This window comes from Solanum verrucosum, unplaced genomic scaffold, assembly GCF_900185275.1.
Source record: "Solanum verrucosum unplaced genomic scaffold, falcon-dt-bn FXZP01000038.1, whole genome shotgun sequence".
In the NCBI taxonomy this organism is placed as follows: domain Eukaryota; kingdom Viridiplantae; phylum Streptophyta; class Magnoliopsida; order Solanales; family Solanaceae; genus Solanum; species Solanum verrucosum.
Genome location: NW_026020564.1, coordinates 1,270,402 through 1,292,591, shown reverse-complemented (window position 1 = coordinate 1,292,591; position 22,190 = coordinate 1,270,402). Strand labels below are relative to the sequence as shown.

At 36.3% G+C, this 22,190-nt stretch overlaps 1 protein-coding gene and 1 pseudogene across 1 annotated transcript in view; one reads left to right on the top strand and one right to left on the bottom strand.

Moving 5' to 3' along the window:
* The window catches only part of LOC125810235 (red chlorophyll catabolite reductase, chloroplastic), a 1,038,333-nt gene that overhangs the window by 751,895 nt on the left and 264,248 nt on the right, over positions 1-22,190 (top strand). The window lies entirely within an intron of this gene.
* Positions 1,174-3,901, bottom strand: LOC125810274 (geraniol 8-hydroxylase-like; annotated as a pseudogene).

Below are 22,190 nucleotides of genomic sequence, written 5' to 3'. Positions count from 1 at the left end.
TCCTATCAAAAATATATTTTTAAATTTTTTGTGATTATAAACTATTTTACTAATTTTTTTTCCTTTCTATTTTTATTAAAAATAAATTTTGCTTCAAATCTTTTGATTTTTACATCTCTTTATTCCATCACAATAAAATGTAAAATTGTCATGACCCAAAAATAAACGTGATGATATTTATCTATTTCCACCAAGACAAGTAAGCCTCAACCCAATAAAACGAACGAAAAGACAGAAACATAAAGCAAGAGCAAGATAAAGTGGAAAAGTTATTCATTCTATTAACACCCCAAAACATGGTTATCAAGTGTACAAACCACTAATACATAAAATGCAGAATTAAGAAATAAGTACAACTCTCAAGTCTTTGTTTCTCAAATAGAAAAAAGCATAAAATAAGAACTAGAGGGCACGCCGGGATGATTACCTCTCAACAGTTCTTTGACAAGCCTCAGAGATATGAGAGAAAGAGCCATCACACTATACCAAGCTTGGAACCTTCACAAGTATAGAAGCAAACAGTGAGTACCAATAACATGGTACCCAACAAGCATTCTAATAAATAAAGCAACTAGCTAGAAAACGAATACTCCTTTTAAGAGCAAGAAACGTTTTGCTTATTAAGGCAACGCTTTGCCCTTAAAGACAGAATACATTTTTGATCTTTAATGGATGAAATTATTCTGCCCTTTCCCTCTCTTCTTCAATGGAAATTGAGAATTAAAAGGGCAGTTTTGTTAAAAAAAAAGAATCATCTTTTCCAGAAAAATAAGTTCTTTTTGAAATATTAATCAGAAAAATAGTAGAAGATTGAAGTTCTAAATTCGTTGACTTTGAATGAGTTTTGTGAAAATTTCAACGTGTTAGTATTTTCTTAATTCGTTCATATAATGTTACCTAGTAACTATGTAAAGACGTGTAATATGAAATTCATACTTTCATTGTGTATATTCTAACCTAAACAATAGATTAATACTCAAAATTAAAATATGAGACAAATAATAATTAAATATATACATTTTTTGTCCGAATACTCAAACGTTCTGCATAGGAATAAAGTAAACGTGGACTCACTATTAATTAAATATGTTAAAAATCATGGTACAAAGGCGAATGAGTGACGAACCTTTAGGGATCGTTTGGTAGAGTGTATTAATAAAAATAAAGATTACATTAGCTTTGTGTATTAGAAATTGGAAGAGGTATAATGCGGAGAGGACACGATTTGGCTAGTGTAGGACCAAACTTTTCTTCCATGTCCAAGTCTTTTGGTGCGATCTCCCCTTCAACCTTCCAATCAAATGAATTCAACAATGAACCCAATATAGCTGGAACTGTCCTCATTGCCAAAGGTAATCCGGGGCATATTCTCCGTCCAGCACCAAATGGAATTAACTCGAAATCCTGACTACTAACCTCAAATTCCGAACCCCAAAATCTTTCTGGCTTAAATACCAAAGGATCCTCCCAAATAATTGGGTCGTGGGCCATTAACCATACATGAATTAGAACTAGTGAGCCTTTCAGGATGAAGTAGCCACACAATTCAACATCTTGTTTGGCAGTGCGCAAAAACAAGGGACCTGGTGGGTGTAATCGCATGGTTTCTTTCACAATGCATTGCAAATAAGGGAGGAGTGGAACATCCTTTTCTTCTATTAACTTGCCTTTGCCAATAACTTGTTTGAGCTCGGTTTGGGCTTTCTTCATAACTTCTGGGGTTTTCATGACTTCTGACATTGCCCATTCTACCGTATTTGAAGTTGTTTCAGTTCCCGCAACAAAAAGGTCCTACAATACAAAGTTAGAGTGTTTATTTGTCAATTGAGACCATCTAATTTGTGAGACTATAAATCATATAAGTAAGAGTCAAATAGACATTGTAAAATTAAATTATTACTTCATATAGAACTATATCATTCTTTTTTTTTGACAGACTAAAAATAAAGAATATAACCTAAAATTAGAGGTCAAAAACATATATATGTCAAACGAATAACATCAAAAGAAACCAAATATAGCCAAACAGAGCAACATTTGGTAAAAAAACAGCACATACCAGGAACATATGTTCTATGTCCTTTCTTTGAATTGCCTCAGGATCTTCTTGGCTAACATTGAGCAAGACATCAAGAACATCGTCATTGCTACTAGTAGTATTAGTTTGCAGCTTCCTCTGCTCTACGCGTTCATCGATCAACCCCTCAAAAAGCTTAAGCAACTTCCCGGCATGAATGCTAATGCGTCGCCTAATCCCTTGAGGATCCATTCTTCTAAGCATAGGGAAGAAATCTACTACGTTGGGCTTACCTAACTCCTCCATAAATTTGCAGACTGATTCTCTAAATTCCTTACCTGACTCAACCCTCAATTTCGAGCAAGTTAGAGTTTAGTGTACATAAAGACAATAAGACTTAAATGTGCCTTTTATGTTGAGCTTAATTGATATCTATGTCTTACATCCAAAGTTGTGCACAACTAGATACTAAAATTTGTATAAAATTGAACAAGTAGTCACACACATTCTACGTGACAATTTGTGTGAGTTACACTCTAATTGATTTGTATAAGCCAAGTAAGACATGTGTCTCAACATGTTCAACTTTATACATGTTTAAGTATCTATTTGTGCACACTCAAAGTTGAAAGACATATCACCTGAATCATCACTGATCATGCTGCCTTATTTAAATTCCCCTTAGATCAATTTTATACAAAGTAAAAACTACTAGGGACATATAAATTTCTGACAGGACTAAAAGACTCACCTGAATTCACATAGGGGTCAGCAAAATCCCTGGAGAAAATGGTATGGAAAGTAAACTCAATGAGGTATAAAAAGTAGCTTGGCCAATATCCACTGCCTCCCCTGTTTGGCTATGTTTGTGGCAATAATCAATTAGCTCTTTGATCTTCCTAGACCTCAGATACTGGTTTGCATCAAGCTTGTTCCCTGGGAAAAGGGGGTAAAATCAATCTAAAGTTACTCCATTTTCTACTTTAAAAAGGGTTTGACTAATTGACATAACTGGTTGAACTCAATATACAACAACAATAACATATCCAATGCATATAGTTTTACAAAGTAGGGTCTCAGAAGGTAGAGTGTACGCAGACCTAACTTCTACCTCAAAGGTAAAGAAGAGAGACTGTTTCTAATAGATCCTCGACTCAAGACAAAAACTGTCTAGAAAAGGATGTATTGAAAGTAAAAGAGACAATAGATAATAACAAAAACAATATATAATATCATAACAGTACTAAAGTAATACTACTATCGAACTAGACAAAAATATAGATAGTAATAGAGATAAAAAGACAAGAAACTGCAAGAATAGTACTACGACTACAAGAACAAACTTGTGGTGGATTGAGACAAAATCCTTTTATTGATTTGACCTGTTTTTAACTCTTCATATTCGACCCAAACCGCCCATTTACCACTTTTTCCATAACAAATGATGAAAAAAATACCTGAAAAGATATACGTATTCAAGATTTTCCGAAGGCGTCTCCATCGATTATCCATAGGTAGCCATATAACAGAGAATTGGTGATGGTTGTGTGCACACATTGCATCTGGTACTGATCTAGAAAAGGCTAAATCTTGCTTTTGTAGGACTTCTTTAACAGCAGCTGATGAAGATATGACCACTGTGGTTATATTTCCCAATCTCAAGCTATATATTGGACCATATTTTTGGCCAAGATTTGCAAGAGACTTGTGGGGTTGTGCACCTAGTAAGTTATGTAGATTACCTATAAAAGGTAATCGGATTGGACCTGGTGGAAGTTTCTTGTTGTTACATGATCCTTTGCTTCTAATTTCTTGAACAAGATAGAGGATTTGGATCAAAGTCAAGGAAAGGACTACTCCTCCAACAATGGCTAGGTAATCCATGGTTTACTTCTGTTTTTTAAGTTATCAAGTTATAGTCTTATAAGGTATTCCTTTCATCGTATGATAGCTGGTTAGAGTTAATTATGCATGTATTAATAATAATGTAGGGATTGGTTATGAGCGAATCTGTATATTATTTTATACATGTGTTAGTCATGCACGGATTTCTAAATTGTCAACCAAATGTCGTATCAATTTTATACATGAATAACATATTTCCTATCTATTTATCAGACGTCGTATAAGTTATACAAATATTAATATATGTAAACTTTTTCTTATCTAGCTTTTAAACAACCCTTTAATTTATGTGATATTTTCGTATTTTCGATAGTCAAATGAGTTTTCTTTAACAATATACTAGTTTCCTGTGTTGTATTTTTAACCTACATTTCAAATGTAGAAATTTTATTTCAAAAAACCTAAGTGGTTCTATATCTAAATTTACAATTAATGTTATGAATCTGATCAAAATTCAAAAGATACTAGGTAAATTGAGACTATTAAATAATGTTTGGTCGTACCTATTTTTTTTTTCAAATATGATGTCAGAGATCTGGACAATTGGATAATAAAAAGAATGATACGCCAGTAGCAGGCAGGGGCTGATGTTAAGCATCAAATTAATCTGAACTTAATATTTTATTATGTAGAATAGAGTAACTCATCAAATTAAAATTTAAAATTCGTGTGATATAATGAATCAGTTGGTGTCATAAATTTATTATTAGTAATAAAAATCAAAACAACGTTTATCGGTGTTGAAGTTAATTGACAAGTCACTATAAGAGCATATCTAATATTTAAAGTTGAAACTCATTAAATTTAAATTCTGAAAACCTTAAAAAGGTTAAAACTAGTGTGTGTTTTGTAAGATTTTTTTTTTCTCATGGTTAGACATGAAGTTATTTGGCTTGTTCAACTATTAACATTTGGGGATATTAAAAAAATAAAGCATACAAAATCAAGTCACAATTAAGACTAGCAAAGATGGGTATAAAAGATAGTATAACTTATATAAATCTCATAGGGGTCGTTTGGTACAAAAATTAATAGCGCATGGATTAGTAATGTATGGATTAGTAGTATAATGCATGGATTAGTAATACATGGATTAGTAATGTAGGATTTACTTTTATCAAGTGTTTGGTTCATTGTTTCAAACTTCATCTTGTGTTTTGATTAAAGCTCTTTAAAAAATTTCTTTACAATTATACCCTTGAATTATTATGTAGTTGGGTCAAGCTAGATAATTGTCGGACAAAATTATTTTTTATGGCCTTCTAACTAGCTATCAGAAGAACAATTTGTTGTCATGTTTCCTATTTTTTCACTTGAATTATTTGAGGATAAATAATTGTCATCTTAATAAATTGATCACTCACAAAATGTCAATTTTCAATTTTAAAAAGATAAACCATCTACTTTTAAAATTGAAAAGGCGAGATGAAAAAATTGAATAAACCAACTACATTTACACATAAAAATTTCAACTTATAGTTTTAATATGTATGTAATTTCTTAAATTGTTCAAAATACAAATAGTTAGAAAATCTCACACACACACACTCATGCAGGCACGCACGCACGCACACACATACACACACGCCCACACGCCCACACGCCCACACGCCCACACGCCTACACGCACACATGCACACACGCACACACGCACGCACACACACGCACGCGCACACCCACCCACCCAACCACCCACACACACATATATATATAATCCATTCAATTAAGATCGCAAACGTCGTGTAGTGATATATTTGCCTTTTAATTAGTAAATGTTAAATAACTCACATTTCAAATTTGTATTGGATTTATTTAGTAACAAACAACTCTCTCTAAAGAATTTGTAATCTAATTTATTTAAATAAATTTACTAATACAAATATAAAACATAAAATCAAGAAAATAAACAAATAATTAAAATGATTTGAGAGATGTTTTTGTCTTTACATAGACTTATCCCATGGTATTATCCTATGTATTACTAATACCTCCAAATGGAAGGTATTAGTAATACATCCTATAATACCATGTAGGATGTATAACTAATCCATGGATTAGTTATACATAGGCTCAAATTCCTACCAAACATAGTACTAAATAATACCATACATAATACATGGACTATTTCTTTTAATGCAGCCTACCAAACGGCCCCATAGTGTAATAAGTAAATTACATCCTATCTTTACTCTTTCTCTAATTACAATAATCCCTTAATTTTTACACCATCCGAATACATAACTCACAATCCGGATACATTAATGCTGATACATTATGTACCAAGTTGTTATGCTAAAAAGGGAGAAAAACAGAAAATCCAATTAAAATCCCATAAATTTCGCTTACAGGTCTCATCTTACTGTCAATCAGTCAGACTCGAATCCTTACCGAACCAAAAAAATCAAAATTTACTTTTTTATCCCTATTCATCGTTTCATGTTCATCGAAGAACCATTCAAATTAGATTCAAATTTACCAAAATTTGATAAGATGCATGATGAATAGTTGTTAGACAAACAATTTCTTTTGTGAATTTCAAATCCACCTGTAACATCCCGCCTTAGAAAGAACTAATTTTAGAAAGAACTAAATAGGAAAGAGCTAATCTGAGATTTGTTCAAGTTATTCTTTAGTTGTGAGTTTTGGGTCAACTTCAAACACCATAACTTTCAGTACAAGATGAGTTATATAAAACCCCAAAAACTAGTAAGTTAAACTAGAAAGTTCTAGAGCCTTGTGTTAAGGTTTTAGGGTTTGATATGAGGGTAAGAATCGTAAAATGACTTCCCGTAGTTAGAATGAGGGTTTTAGGGTTAGGGTGTCAAGGTACGACCCCCCAAGGACCAACCAAGGGGTCCTTGAGGAGGACCCCAAAACAGCCCCAAAATCTGTGAAAAAAAAAAAACAGCCCTTCCACAAAGGGCATCTACGGACAGTAGATGGACCCACTCCCCATGGGAAGGGGTCGTGGGTCAAGGCCTTAGTTTCCCCTGCATGTTGAGCCCCAGACCACCACCCACGAATGATCCGTACGGTCCGTGGACCCACCCACGATCTGTGGGTGTGGTTTCGTGGGTGGGGACAATTTTGAGTTTTAAGTTGTTAAGTTAGGGGTTAGGGGAATATTCTAGAATTAGTTAGTGGTTAAGTAGGGTCAATTTATTAGTAATTAGACCCCCTATATAAGCCTAATAGACCCCTAATTAAGTCATTCCAATCATTCTCTCAACTCACCAAAAATAAACCAAAAATTCTCTCTCTAGAAGAAGAAGAAAAGGAAGCTAGGGCATAATTCTTCCATTGATGCAAGCTTCGTGAGGGCTTTGAATCAATGTGTGTTAGCTTATTCATCTATGGATTATTCCATCCATTGAGCCCCCTAGATTTCCCCTAATTGTGAAGATAAAACCCCAATTCTAGTTAGGGTTTCTTCCTACATTGTGGGTAGTGTTAAAGTATGATTCCAATTGAGTGGATAATACTTGTTTATGATTGTTTTAGTATTGAATTATGATATTATGATGAATTTATATACTTTCCATGGTTAAACCTAGTCTAATTTATGAGATTGAATTATGTGGGTTTATGCCATGAAAGGTGAAATTGAGGATTCATAGGTGATCTTCTAGAATTGATGTTATGAGTAGTAATTGTTCAAGAATAGAAACATGTAAACATGAATTGAACTAGATTATGGTATATATGATGGATCTTGACTAGTAAAGTTGAAGTTGAACCTTTATGATGAATTATGTCTAGAATCACCTAATAATGAAGAATGTGATTAGAACATCTTGAAATCTAGATATGTATGATGATTGTAAGAAGTAAAGCTTTGAGTGTAAGACTTGTAGTCATGAATGTTGATCACTAGGGTTTTGAGAGTAAAACCAATTTGATGAACTAGGTATGTTAAGGCTTGAGAATAAAGTCTATATGAGAATAGAAGCTTAATGGATACAGTTATGGTGGAAGACCTTTACCAACATAATCTACCTTATGAATGCTTGAATGTATAAAGTGATAAAATCACTTGAGTCATGATGATATCCATGTCTAATGTAGAATTCTAGATATGGTATTATTCATGTATATGATATGACATGAAAGGTTCTCTCGTATATAATGATTCTCGGTTGAAAGTCTATTCTCACCTAAAATGAATCTAAGTCCTAGGACTATGAGATGTGATGAGGCTTGTGGTGATTCCCATAAAAGACCTTTACACGATAGGAATGTGAGGTGAGTTCCCTTGCTCCTAATTAGTTAAACATGATGTGATTACCCATGACATGATATGGGAATAGTGAGGTGATTACCCTTTATGTATGTATGACTCCCAAGGCAAGCGGTGATTACCCATTAGCCTTTATGTTAATCATGGAGGCGATTACCTATGATCCTTATGTGATGATGTGGAGGGGAATACCTACATTACACATTAAAATGGATATGGAGGCGAATACCTATATTTCCATTAATAATGAACATGGAGGCGAATACCTATGATTCATTAGTATGTATGACTAGAGGTTATTACCCTTGTCTTTATGATTCCATGATATGTATGGCTTGAGGTGATTCCTCCTGTCCTTCATGATGAACTAAACATGCATGCCTTGAGGTGATTCCCCTTGCATTCATGAATATGAGCATGACTAGTTTGGATTGTAGCTTGGTAGTCCCCTCCAATACATGCATGACTAGAGGTGATTCCCCTTGTCTTTATGATGATTAAGAGATGATAAACATGAATGATGAACCTAAAGTGTCTAGCTTAGCATGGGTAGGATTATGGGGTCTTGTTCATGCATGGCACAAGCTTGCCTTAAGGTAACTCATGAAGTGTTCCTCTTAGGTGATATATGCTTAGATATGATTGTGCTATAGTTTCCTTCCTTGTTATGTTATGATTGACTAAAGGTGAGAAATTCCTTTGGTTGTGAAGTAAGCTAAGAATGAGACCAGATGAATGGTAAGTATGAATAAGGTGACTTCAAGGTTGTGCTTAGTGTGAATGGTATTATGGGATGCCTTTCATGCATTGCACAAGTATGCTTTGAGGTTACTTAGGAGTATAGTGCTCTTGTAATATGAAAGCCTAGGTCTTGACTATGCACATAAACTATGATTAAGATGACCAAAAAGGGATACTTAGCTTGGATGGTATTATGGGATGCTATTCATGCATTTGCACAAGTATGCTTTGAGGTTACTTGAGAATGGTCTTATTATGATATGAATGACTAAGGATGGGATAATGCTTATATGATGCTTATGTTGGAGACTTTGCTTATGATTATAATATTGCCTCTTATGCTTATAGTTTATGTTTCATGAAGTATTTCATATGATTGTGGATTATGTCTTATATTGACTAACCCTTATATTATGCTCTTATGATGTTATGCTAGCTAACATATTTAGTACATTTTGTACTAACGCATACTTTGCCTACATGCTAATCAAATGTAGGGTTTGGAGATTTGAGTTCCAATCTTGAGGCTAGGTTTCTAAGGAGAAAATGAGTTGAAGATTTGGTGAGTCCTCATAGCTTCGAGGACAAACCCACTATTTCCTTTATGTCTTTTATTTTCATGTTGAGACTATTGTATGGGCTGTCCCAAAGGTTTTAATTCAAGTTGAGTTTAGATGGTTTGAGACAAAAGTGTAGCAAAGACTTCCGCTTGCTTTGAAAAGACTTCAATTATATGGATAATTTTTTTAAAATTTCCGTACTTTTCTATTATCTTATGTTATGATATGCTAAGGGCTTGTATGAGACCCTTTCGGGGTCAAGTACGCCATGTTACATCTAGGGTGTACCCCTGGGTCGTGACATGTTAGGTGACCCATAAGATATCAAATGAATAGTCTTTGAATCCTCTTTTCAACACCATCGAGTTTGGTAAGTTTGAGTTCGGATGAGGGAGATATGTCTGTTTGAAGTCATCCTGTCCAGTTAAGGAAAGTTACCCGAATTAATGAGGGGTATTTTGGTCTTTTTCTTACCCCATCAGCTTTAAACATTTTTAGTAATATTTTAGGGGTCTAAACTGATTTGGGTCAATTTTCACAATCCTACATACGCTTAGGGTTTTAGAGAGAAGTTCAAGAAGAGAAAAGAGGAGAAAAGGAAGAACGATCAAGATTTCTTGCGAATCGAGGATTTGCTTCGCCAAATCGAGCTATGTGAGTTCTCATAGTGTTGGTTTCGTTCACCCATACACCAATCATGTGATTTTATCCATAATTTCATTCTTGAGGTTGAATGATTTGAGTTTTTGATGAGTTTTCTTGAAGTTTCATTCTTAAATCGTTTATGATGAGTTTGATGAGTTCTTGAGATATATGTTATGAGTTTGAGGGTTGTTTTTGAGTAGATTATCATGTACTTGACATCTAAACATCGAGATATCCTTCATAACATGAATCATAACCCTTGAATTCATAATTCAAATTCAAGGTAGAGTTAAGAGTAAAGTCTTGAAAGTTCTTTCGAGTCATTTTGAGAAGTCTTTTACAATCATTTAAAACTTGTTTTAAGACTTGAGTATAAGGATGAGGAGAGTTGAGTTTCATTTTAAAAAAATTAATATATGCGGACTAAGTATTTCAAAGAGTAAATTTTTTTACATTTAAAATGAGAGGAAACACCAATTTCCAAATGAGTTCATGAGGAGTTTGAGTACTATCTCTTTTAAAATTTTTTTATTGAGTAATAATCTCAAAGTTTGAGGATGAGCAAATATTTTTAAACATATGAGCTGAGTTATATTTTGAGAGTAGTATTAAGCATCGATATGGGGACGAGTTCAAATAACTCAAAGTCCTCATAAACCATGTAGCCAACGTGGGTAGAAAGGATCATACTTTTTAGATGATTCCTTATTGCTTTTAAGCATAACTTAGTGGATCCACTTAGTTGAGGAATTATATACCCCGACAAGGTATATGACAGTTTTGGCAGCGTGGGCGAGACACTGTATCATCATATATCATCACATAGCTCATAGTGATGGTTGTCAGTTAGAGAATCTCCCAAATTGAGTTATTTTGTATCTTTACATACAAACTGAGTTATTATTATATTTTTAAATACAATGAGTTGTTATCTACTGTTTTAAAAGTTTTCCTTATAATGCATCTCTATTGTTGATTTTTATAGTGAGGTGAGGTGAGTTGAGTACTTCTGAATTGAGTGTCATTGAGTACCTTTGAGTATTTTTGAGTATCCTTGAGTTGAGATGAGGTGAGTATGTTTCTTCAGTTCCAGTTCAAGGTTATGTCATGTTTTAGATTTCCCCTTACATGCTCGTACATTCCATATACTGACACTATTTGACCTGCATCTTTCATGATGCAGTTGTAATACGGGTCATCAACAGGCGCTTCGTTGTTACCACTTGCAGTCCTAGAGTTGTTTGGTGAGCCTCATTGCTTCCGGAGGATCCCTTATTTATTTCTATTATTTGAGTTTTGTTAGGATGATCGGGGGTCTTGTCCCGACATCCCTCACAGTATTAGAGGCTTCATAGATAGACAATATTAGTTCATGAGTCTTTTTCCTTTCTATTGTTAATGTTTGAGACTCAAGTTGCCTTTTTTTGGCCAGTTGAATGTTCTTATACATTTCTGAGTTTATTATTTTGAGACTTATTCTTATTATCAATGGAAAGGAATGTCAGCTTGTCAATCCAAGCTAGTTCATTAGGATAACTCTTATTCATTGATTCAATTAGGTGAGCAAGTCTTTCAACCTAAGAATCCTTTTTATGTGATAAAACCTTTTACATCATGCTAGTATGTGTTTATGAGAATGTCCTTTCACAACACAACATTATCACCGGTACTTTACTGTAACGACCAGGTTCCGTCGTTATAGAAAAGTCAACGGGGAAATTTTTGGGTCAAAAAACTTTTTCATAGTAACTTGGAATTTCCCAACCTAGTCCAGATTTGGACAAAATCGGAGTCGTTGAGGTGTAGGGAAATCTGGTAGCAATCGGGTGTTTTAATTATGATTTTGATTACATGAGTAGTTAGATAAGTCATTAAGGAATCAGTATGACTTTACAGAATTGAATTCGGGTGAGTAGAACTCCCAGAATCGATCTTAGCGTGAACATTATTTTATGAGTGTCATTGGTTAAATGTGTGTTATGAAATGGGGGTCTTGGAATTATTAAAATAGCTCACTGGTTTCGTGCAAGCCACTGGGGCTAGAATTCTGCCGCCAGGGCGGGGACACTGTAACAAGGTGAGGGCCGTTGTGGCGGGTTCGACACGACTTCAGATCGTAAGTAAGCCCTAAAATGACTTTATTCTGCACTTTTCGACTTTGAGATCTAGGAGACAACCCCATACGAGTTCTTGACTATTTTTCACCATTTTTGAGGCTAAAGGTAAGCTTTTAACCCCTTGAATCCATTTTCCGATTGGTAGAACATAATAGAATGGGTAAGTATCGATGGAGGAGGGTTTTGAATTGGAAACTATGGTGGAAAAAGCCCTATTTTGGATACTTGGGATCATGGGTATAATCTAGGGTTTATAGAATTGTTAGCGTTTCGGGTAATTAGTGATTGTTTATTGATTCCCATGTTATTATGATTGTTTGTAGACCAAGAACAAGCGGAATAAATACGAAAAGGGAAGGATCAAGTTTCCTAGGGTTTTAAGCTTGTTTCGAGGTAGGTGATGGTTGTGATTCTATGATTGTGTGATGTATGTTTGTTCTTGCTTCATTATGATACATGTATGTATATGAATGTTGCATTATTGATCATACTTGTTGTAAATGAGATAGATGAATGATGGTTATCATAAAATCATGACTTAGTTGTATTATCTCAAAGATATACTTGTGATTGTGATTGTAGTGTGTTGAATGGATCGTTGCCACGTTCCGGCATAACTAACTTGGATTGATTGCCACATTCTGGCATAACTAACCTGGATTGATTGCCATGTTCCGGCATAATTATGGGATCGGTTGCCACATTTCGGCATAATCATTGGATTGGGTACCATGTTCTGGTATGCTAACTGTTTGGGTTTGGGTTCCATGAGAGGACCCGTGACTTGTCATAATTGTGTATCTTGAGAAATGTGAAGTTGTTCGTTATTCATAATTGTTGATAATATTGTATATGCTCGATATATGCATGTGATTAATATGTTGTATTGACCTGCTTATGTTACACTTAGTGGGATATCTGCGTGATCCTACCAGTACACTATGGATGTGTACTGATACTGCACTTGTTCTTTCTTTGTTGAGTACAGGTCATCTTCAAGCATCTATTGACAGACCTCGCTTAAAAGATTAGTGATCATCGTTCGAATTCAAGGGTGAGCGAGTTCTTCCAGGTTGCCATGCCATGACTTCTACTTTCGTCTATGTCCATATTTCAGACTTAGACTTTTCTTGTTGGTTATTAGTTGTTAGTTGGGGTTGTAACCCTTCTTGTTTAGACTTTGGTTCATTGTTAGATGTTTTGGTACATTGACTTTCAGGTTCTAGGTTATTTCTTCTACATTTGCTTAGTTCGATGTTAGATCTTTTAGAAGTTTATGGGAACTTCAGTTTTAGCTATTATTTCAGTTTTCGTATCCTTAAATGCTTTAGTTTGGTTTAGTTGCTTTGTTGGGTGTAGTAGTGGTTCTCCCATCGGAGGGTTAGTGTGGTTGCCAATCACGACGGTTTGGGTCGTGATAAAGTTGGTATCATAGCCTAGGTTTGTTGATCTTAATGTACCAAAATGAGTCTAGTAGAGTATTGCGGAATGGTACGGGGACGCCTTTACTTTTCTTCGATAGGCTATAGGACTTTAAGAAATCTATATGTTTTCTCTTGTCTCCTTTCGTGCTATGACTTGATTCCAATTGGTATCTGACGATTCAAATTGGTATCTAACATCCTTCACTTTTCTGTCCGCAGATGGTTAATAGTAGATTCAATGGCGTCAGACCCGTAGCTCCCGTCAATGCTCCAGCTGAAGAATATGTAGCGAGAGGCGCGATCGAGGTAGGGGTTGAGAAAGAGCTACGGGTAGAGGCCGTGGGAGAGTAACGCCTGCTGGGAATTGAGCTCCTGTGAATGAGAACCCTCCTGCGCATCATGAAGAGATAGAAGAGAATGTTGAGGATGTGGGATAAGAGGAAGAAGTGTAGACTGAGACTACCGATGCTCCTCCCATAGACCTAGTGTTAGCTCGACAGATCATGTAATTCTAGAAAGGGTTGGTTGGTCCTGGAGTGCTTTCTTCTATTCAAGCAACTCAATCTCCCGCTAATCCCCCTGTTGCTAGCACTGCGCCCAAGACAGGTGGAACGAGAGGTAACGACGCTTTCTTTCGTCCTTTGTTGGTTTTGTTATGACTGGTAATGAGCATGAAATGTTGACTAAGTTTTTGAAACTAAAGCCTCCCGTGTTTCTTGGTTCTGAGAATGATGATGCTTATGAGTTTATCTTAGATTGCTATGAGAGGCTTCATAAGTTGGAATTATCCATCAACATGGGGTTGAGTTTGTATCCTTTCAACTTCAAGGTAAGGATAAGCAGTAGTTGAGAGATTATATGAAATGCAGATCTTTAACTTTACCTCCACTTACTTGGACCCAGTTTCATGCTTTGTTTTTGGAGAAATATATGCCTAGGACTTTGAGGGATTGCAAGAAGGATGAGTTCATGGTTTTGGAGCAAGGTGGTATGACTGTGGCTGCTTATGAGGCCAAGTTCCATGCTTTGTCTAGATACACTACTCAATTGGTGACTACTGAGGAAGAGAGAATCCAGTTATTTATTAGGGGACTAAATTCTGAGTTGCAAGTATTATCTGTTCATATGACTTCTGCAGGGAGAAGCTTCAATGAGGTAACATACTATGTTAAGAAAATGGAGGGGGTGAGGTGAGACAGTCAGGCTAAAGCATTGGCAAAGAACTGGGGTAACTTTCAAGGTTCTTACTACAGGGGGTCGGGAAGGCTAACACTTGCGGCCAATCCAATTCAGTCCGCTATACCCGCCTCTACATGTAACTACTCAAGAACTCCATATCATAATTTGATTCAGGATAGCCAGAGAGTCGCACCTTCAGTGGGCAGCATGCTATCTTTTGATCGTACATGTTACAACTGTGGAGAGCCTGGGCATATGAGGAGAGATTGTCCTTACCCACGTGTGTTAGATTCCGCGCAGAAGCAGTCTAGAGCAGTAGTACCCGCGGGGAATGATAATAATGGTAGAGGACGTCCACAAGGTGGGTGAGGAGATAATCAATGAGGTCATGGAGGTAGAGGAAATGGTAATGCATGCAGGGGTAATGTGCAACTAGGCAGGGAAGTGGCTCGTCAAGATGATAGGACTCAGTGTTATGCTTTTTCGAGAAAGAATAAGGCAGAGACGTCTGACGCGGTGATCACATGTACTATTCTTGTCTGTAACCGGATGACTAATGTGTTATTTGATCCTGGTTCTACTTATTCATATGTATCCGTGAGATTTGCCTCAAAGTTTGATATGATTTGTGATATACTTGATTTCCCTATCCATGTTTCTACCCCAGTTGGAGAGTCAGTCATAGTCACTCATGTCTATCATGCTTGTCCTATTTTGTTTATGGGTTTTCAGACTTGGGCTGATTTGGTGATTTTGGATATGACTGATTTTGATATAATCTTAAGCATGACTTGGTTGTCCCCCTATTATGTTGTGCTTAATTGTAATACTAAGTCTATAACTCTAGAAATTTCGGGGTGTACAAGCCTAAGCAAGATAAGATCATATCCTTCATTCGGGATAGAAAATTGGTAGATCAGGGTTGTTTGGCTTATTTGGCTCATGTTAGGGATGTTAAGGTTGAGACTCCCTCTACTGAGTCTATTCCTGTGGTGTTAGAATTTAGGGAAGTGTTTCCTAATGACTTGCATGGTATGCCTTCGGATAGAGATATAGATTTTTACATTGATTTAGAGCCTGGTACGCTCCCCATTTCTATCCCTCCATATCGCATGGCTCTAGCAGAATTGAGAGAGCTTAAGGCTCAAATCCAAAAGCTTCTTGATAAGGGATTTATTCATCCTAGTGCTTCCTCATGGGGTGCCCCAATTTTGTTTTTTAAGAAAAAAGATGGTAGTATGAGAATGTGTATAGATTACCGGCAATTGAATAGGGTCACTATTCAAAACAAGTACCCTTTGCCTCGAATAAATGATCTTTTGACCAATTGCAAGGTGCATCAGTTTTCTCTAAGATTGATCTAAGGTCTGGCTACCATCAGTTGAAAATTAGGCCTGATGATGTGCCCAAGACGATGTTTAGAGCCCGCTATGGGCACTATGAGGTTTTGGTTATGTCTTTTGGTTTAACTAATGTGCCTGCAACTTTTATGAGTTTAATGAATGGGGTGTTCAAGACATTTCTTGATTATTTCATCAGTCTTTATTGATGATATTTTGGTCTATTTGAAAAGTGAGGAAGAGCATGCCGATCATCTTCGTATTGTTTTGGATGTTCTTGGGAAACAAAAGTTATATGCAAATTTTCTAAGTGTGAATTTTGGTTGCTTTCTATGGCATTTTTGGGACATGTAGTTTCAAAATAAGGGGTAGTGGTAGATCCTCAAAGGATAGAGGCGGTTAAGAATTGGTTTCGACCAAGTTCTGTGACTGAAGTTAGGAGTTTTGTGGGGCTCGCTAGCTTTTATTGTCGATTTGTGAAGAACTTTGCTTCTATTGCCACTCACTTGACTAATTTGACCAAAAAGGAGATACCATTTGAATGGACTAAAAAATGTGAGGAGAGCTTCCGAAAGCTCAAGACTCTTTTGACCACCGCACCTATTCTAGCATTACCGGTTGAAGGTAATGATTTTATTGTTTATTGCGATGCTTCACATTCTGGTTTGGGCGCTGTGTTGATGTAGGATAAGAATGTTATAGCTTATGCATCACGTCAATTGAATGTGCATGAGAGAAATTACCCAACACATGATTTGGAGTTGGCATTGGTAGTGTTTGCTCTTAAGATCTGGTGACATTATTTGTATGGTGTTAAGTGTGAGGTATTTACTGATCATCGTAGTTTACAATATGTGTTTACTTAAATGAATCTGAATGTGAATAGAGAGGGTGGATGGAGTTACTCAAGGATTATGATGTGACCATTCAATACCATCCGGGCAAGGCTAATTTGGTGGCAAATGCTTTGAGTCGAAAGGCGGTAAGATGGGTAGTTTAGCTTGCTTGAATGTGAGTAAGCGACCTTTGGCTAAGGAAATTCAGACCTTGGAGTCTAAATTCATGTAATTGGGCATCTCAAAAAGAGGTGGGGTGTTAGCTAGCACTGAAGTGAGGGCCACATTCATTGAGGAGATCAAGGCCAAGCAATTTGAAAATGAAAATTTGGAGGATCTTAGAAAAAAGACTGTGATTGGTAAGGCATAAGAGACCACTCTTGTGCGGAAGGCGTGCTCAGTTTTAAAGGGAGAATTTGTGTTCCTCGAGTTGATGATTTGATTAAAAAAGAGTTGACAAAATCTCATGGTTCGCGATATTCTATTCATCCGAGTGTGATGAATATGTACCGAGACTTGAAGTGAATTTATTGGTGGTCAGGCATAAAGAAGGATATAACGGAGTTTGTGGCTAAGTATCAAAATTGCCAACAAGTGAAGTATGAATACCAAAGCCCTGCAGGTTTGCTTCAAAGAATGCCAATTCCGGAATGGTAGTGGGAAAGGACAACCATAGATTTTGTGGTTGGTCTTCCCAAGACTTTGGGAAAGTTTGATTCTATTTGGGTAGTGGTTGATAGATTGACTATGTCAGCCCATTTTATTCCGATAAGAATAGATTATAATGCTGAACAATTGGCTAAGGTGTATGTGAAAGAGATAGTGAGGTTGCATGGGGTGCCCCTCTCTATCATCTCAGACCGTGGTACCCAATTCACATCCATGTTTTGGAGGAAATTACATGATGAATTTGGCACACAACTCACTTTTAGTACATCCTTCCATCCACAGACAAACGGGCAATTAAAGAGGACTATTTAAGTGTTAAAAGATATGTTGAGGGCATGTGTGATTGACTTTGGAGGGCATTGGGATAAATTCATACCTTTATGTGAGTTCTCTTATAATAATAGTTATCATTCCAACATAGATATGACACCATTTGAGGCACTTTATGGGAGGGGATGTAGATCACCCATAGGTTGGTTCGAGGCTAGAGATGTGAAACCTTTGGAGGTTGATTTAGTGAAGGATGCTCAAGATAAGGTGAGGAGTATTCAAGATAAGTTTTTAGCAACCCAGTGTAGACAAAAGAAGTATGCGGATCATAAGGTAAGAGACATGGCGTTTCAAACCGGTGAGAATGTTCTTCGTAAGGTATCACCCATGAAAGGGGTGATGAGATTTGGAAAGAAAGGTAAGCTAAGTCCGCGATACATTGGTCCCTTTGAAGTTCTTGAATGTGTAGGACCGGTGGCGTATATATTGGCTTTACCTCCTAATTTATCGAGAGTTCATCTGGTATTTCATGTGTCCATGTTGAAGAGATATCATGGTAACGGGGAATATATCATTAAGTGAGACTCAATTGTGTTAGACAAAGACCTCCAATATGAGGAGGAACCGATTGCAATTCTTGACCGTGATGTGCTCAAGTTGAGGACCAAAGAGATTAAGTTCGTGAAGGTTCAATTGAAGCATCATCCAGTTGAGGAAGCTACTTAGGACACCGAGAGGGACATGCGAGACAAGTATCCCCAATTGTTCGTCGATTCAGGTACTACTTAATTCATTCCTTAGCCTATATTTCCTAAGTTTGTCACTCGGGGACGAGTGATGGGTAAATTGGTATCTATTGTAACGATCGGGTTCCGTCACTACAGAAAAGCCTACGGGGAAATTTTTTGGGTTAGAAAACTTTTTCGTAGTAACTTGAAATTTCCCAACCTAGTCCAGATTTGGATGAAATTGGAGTCGTTGTGGTGTAGGGAAATCTGGTAGCAATCGGGTGTTTTAATTATGATTTTGATTACATGAGTAGTAAGATAAGTTGTTAAGGAATTCGTACGACTTTACATAATTGAATTCGGTTGAGTAGAACTCCCGAAATCGATCTGAGCGTGAATGGTATTTTTAGAGCGTCATTAGTTAAAGGCGTGTTGTGAAATGGGGGTCTTGGAATTATTAAAATAGCTTATTGGTTCCGTGCGAGCCGTTGGGGCGGGATTTCTGCCACCAAGGTGGGGCCGCTGTAGCGGGGTATGGGCCACTGTGGCAGGTTCGCGCGACTTAAGGTCATAAATAAACTCCAAAATGACTTTATTCTGCACTTTTTGACTTTGAGAGTTAGGAGACGACCCCATACAAGTTCTTGACCATTTTTCACCATCATTGAGGCAAAATGTAAGCTTTTAACTCCTCGAATCCGTTTTTCGATCTGTAGAACATAATAAAATGGGTAATTATCGATGGGGGAGGGTTTTGAATTGGAAACTATGGTGGAAAAAGCCCTATTTTGGATACTTGAGATCATGGGTATGATCTAGGGTTTATAGAATTGTTAGCGTTTCGGGTAATTAGTGATTGTTTATTGATTGCCATGTTATTATGATTGTTTGTAGACCAAGAACAAGCGGAATAAATATGGAAAGGAAAGGATCAAGTTTCCTAGGGTTTCAAGCTTGTTTCGAGGTAGGTTATGGTTGTGATTCTATGATTGTGTGATGTATGTTTGTTCTTGCTTCATTATGATATATGTATGTATATGGATGTTGCATTATTGATCATACTTGTTGTAAATGAGATAGATGAATGATGGTTACCATGAAATCATCACTTAGTTGTATGATCTTGAGGATATACTAGTGATTGGTGTATGTTGAATGGATAGGTTGCCACGTTTCGACATAACTAACTTGGATCGGTTGCCACGTTCTGACATAATTATGGGGTCGGTTGCCACATTCCGGCATAATCATTGGATCGGGTACCACGTTCCGGTATGCTAACTGTTTGGGTTTAGGTTCCATGAGAGGACTAGTGACTTGTCATAATTGTGTATCTTGAGAAATGTGAAGTTGTTCGTTGTTCATAATTGTTGATAATATTGTATATGTTCGTTTTATGCATGTTATTATTATGTTTTATTGACTTGCTTATGTTACACTTAGTGGGATAGCCACGTGATCCTACCAGTACATTGTGGTTGTGTACTGATACTTCACTTGCTCTTTCTTTGTTAAGTACAGGGCGTCTTCAAGCAACTATTGACAAACCTCGCTTAAAAGATCAATGATCATCGTTCGAATTCAAGGGTGAGCTAGTTCTTCCAGGCTGCCATGACTTCTCCTTTCGTCTATGTCCATATTTCAGACTTAGATTTTTCTAGTTGGTTATTAGTTGTTAGTTGGGGTTGTAACCCTTGTTTTTTAGACTTTGGTTCATTGTTAGATGTTTTGGTACATTGACTTTCATGTTCTAGGTTATTTCTTTCGCATTTGTTTAATTCGTTGTTAGATCTTTTGGAAGTTTATGGGAATTTCAGTTTTAGCTATTATTCCTATTTTCGTATCCTTAAATGATTTAGTTTGGTTTAGTTTTGTTAGGTGTAGTAGTGGTTCTTCCACCGGAGGGTTAGTGTGGGTGCTGAAAACATGCATGATTCCATAATCACCTTTCAAGGCCAAAAATCCTCTTTCAATCATCAACATTTTGAAACAAGAGTTAGATATAGATTTCATCATAAACTCATGCAATTCTCTCATTACATGTTTAATTTCATAAAACTCTTCCTTTAAGATCAAAATCCCACAACATAAAGTTCATAAGTTGAAAACATAGGGATCACATGATTTCATAGGTGAAAACATCATAAAACCATAAAGTTCATCAATTCATGCTTAGAAGATCATAACCCAATCAATTAAATCAATAATGAAGAGAACCCATTCTAATTGAAGAAAACCCTAGCTAATTGGTGAATTTACCTTTTGAAATAGAGGAATTTGGGGACTCGATGAATGAGAAGGAGTCATAAATGAAAACTACCATACCTCAAGTCCAAATGCTAGCCTTCAATGGAGGAATTGGAACCTTAGCTTGAAATCCTAGGTGAATCCTTCTTCTTCAAGTTTCTAGAGTGAGAATATTTGAGAGGAGATTTGATCTTCTTTTGGGAATAGGTAAATGGGTCTAATTTGGGGGTAAAAAGACTTATATAGGGGTTCTAAGTATGGGCAAAACGACATAGTATATGAATTAATTAATTAGGAGAAGACCCAACTAACCCTGAAAAATACTGCCAGCTATGACCTACGGACCGCCGACCGATGGATCGTCGATCGACCTACGATCCGTCCTGGTCGACCGTCGGTAACTTTAGAGAACTTTGGCTTGACCCATAACCCCTGGACCACAGACCGTGGTCCCACCGTGGTCCATGGTCTGGACAAGTTTTGAGTGACCAATCCACGGACCCACCTACGGTCCGTGGTTCAACCCACGGGTCGTGGTTGGCCACCGTGGATGGCACTTGGTACTCCTGAAATTTGTTAAGCTTTCCTCTTTCGGATCCGGGGTGTTACACATATGATCGAGAAAATGCAAGTTCAACGTGAGAAGATTGTCCGTACTATGTGGGAGGATTATATTCAAGACTAGTACACTACAATTTGTGTTCAATTTTTTTTATCGAATTAACGTTTGATTAATTAAAGTTAGATGAAACAATTACTTAAGTTGAGAACAAATGGCTTTGTAATAATTTATTTTATGATTTTTTAATTTTTTGTTTATTTGATAAGATTGAATAAACAATTGGGGTTATTTTAATAGTTTTACAACTTATGAGATTCTTATGTTTATGAAAAAATATACAACACAAAAATTTCATATCGCATGTCCAAACAAAAGTTCAACTTCATCTCATGATTCCATATTATGATATCATATCATAATTCCATATCATGATTTCATATCGCATGACCAAACATGCCTAAATAAAGAAAGAAACTAGCATAGTGTACTAACTATTGTAAGACACTAAATTGACATATATTTAATGAATGATGGTGCAGGAGCAATGAATTGGAATACTTATAATCCTCTTTTTTTTTTATAAAAAAAGAAGCAATTTCATTTGGTAAGGTGTGTCTATGACTAGTTTTTTTTATTAATAAAGTGAAGAAGAGCTCGAAGAGAAAAATACAAGTATGAGAGGCTAAACCTTACCTTACTCGTGATCTAAACTT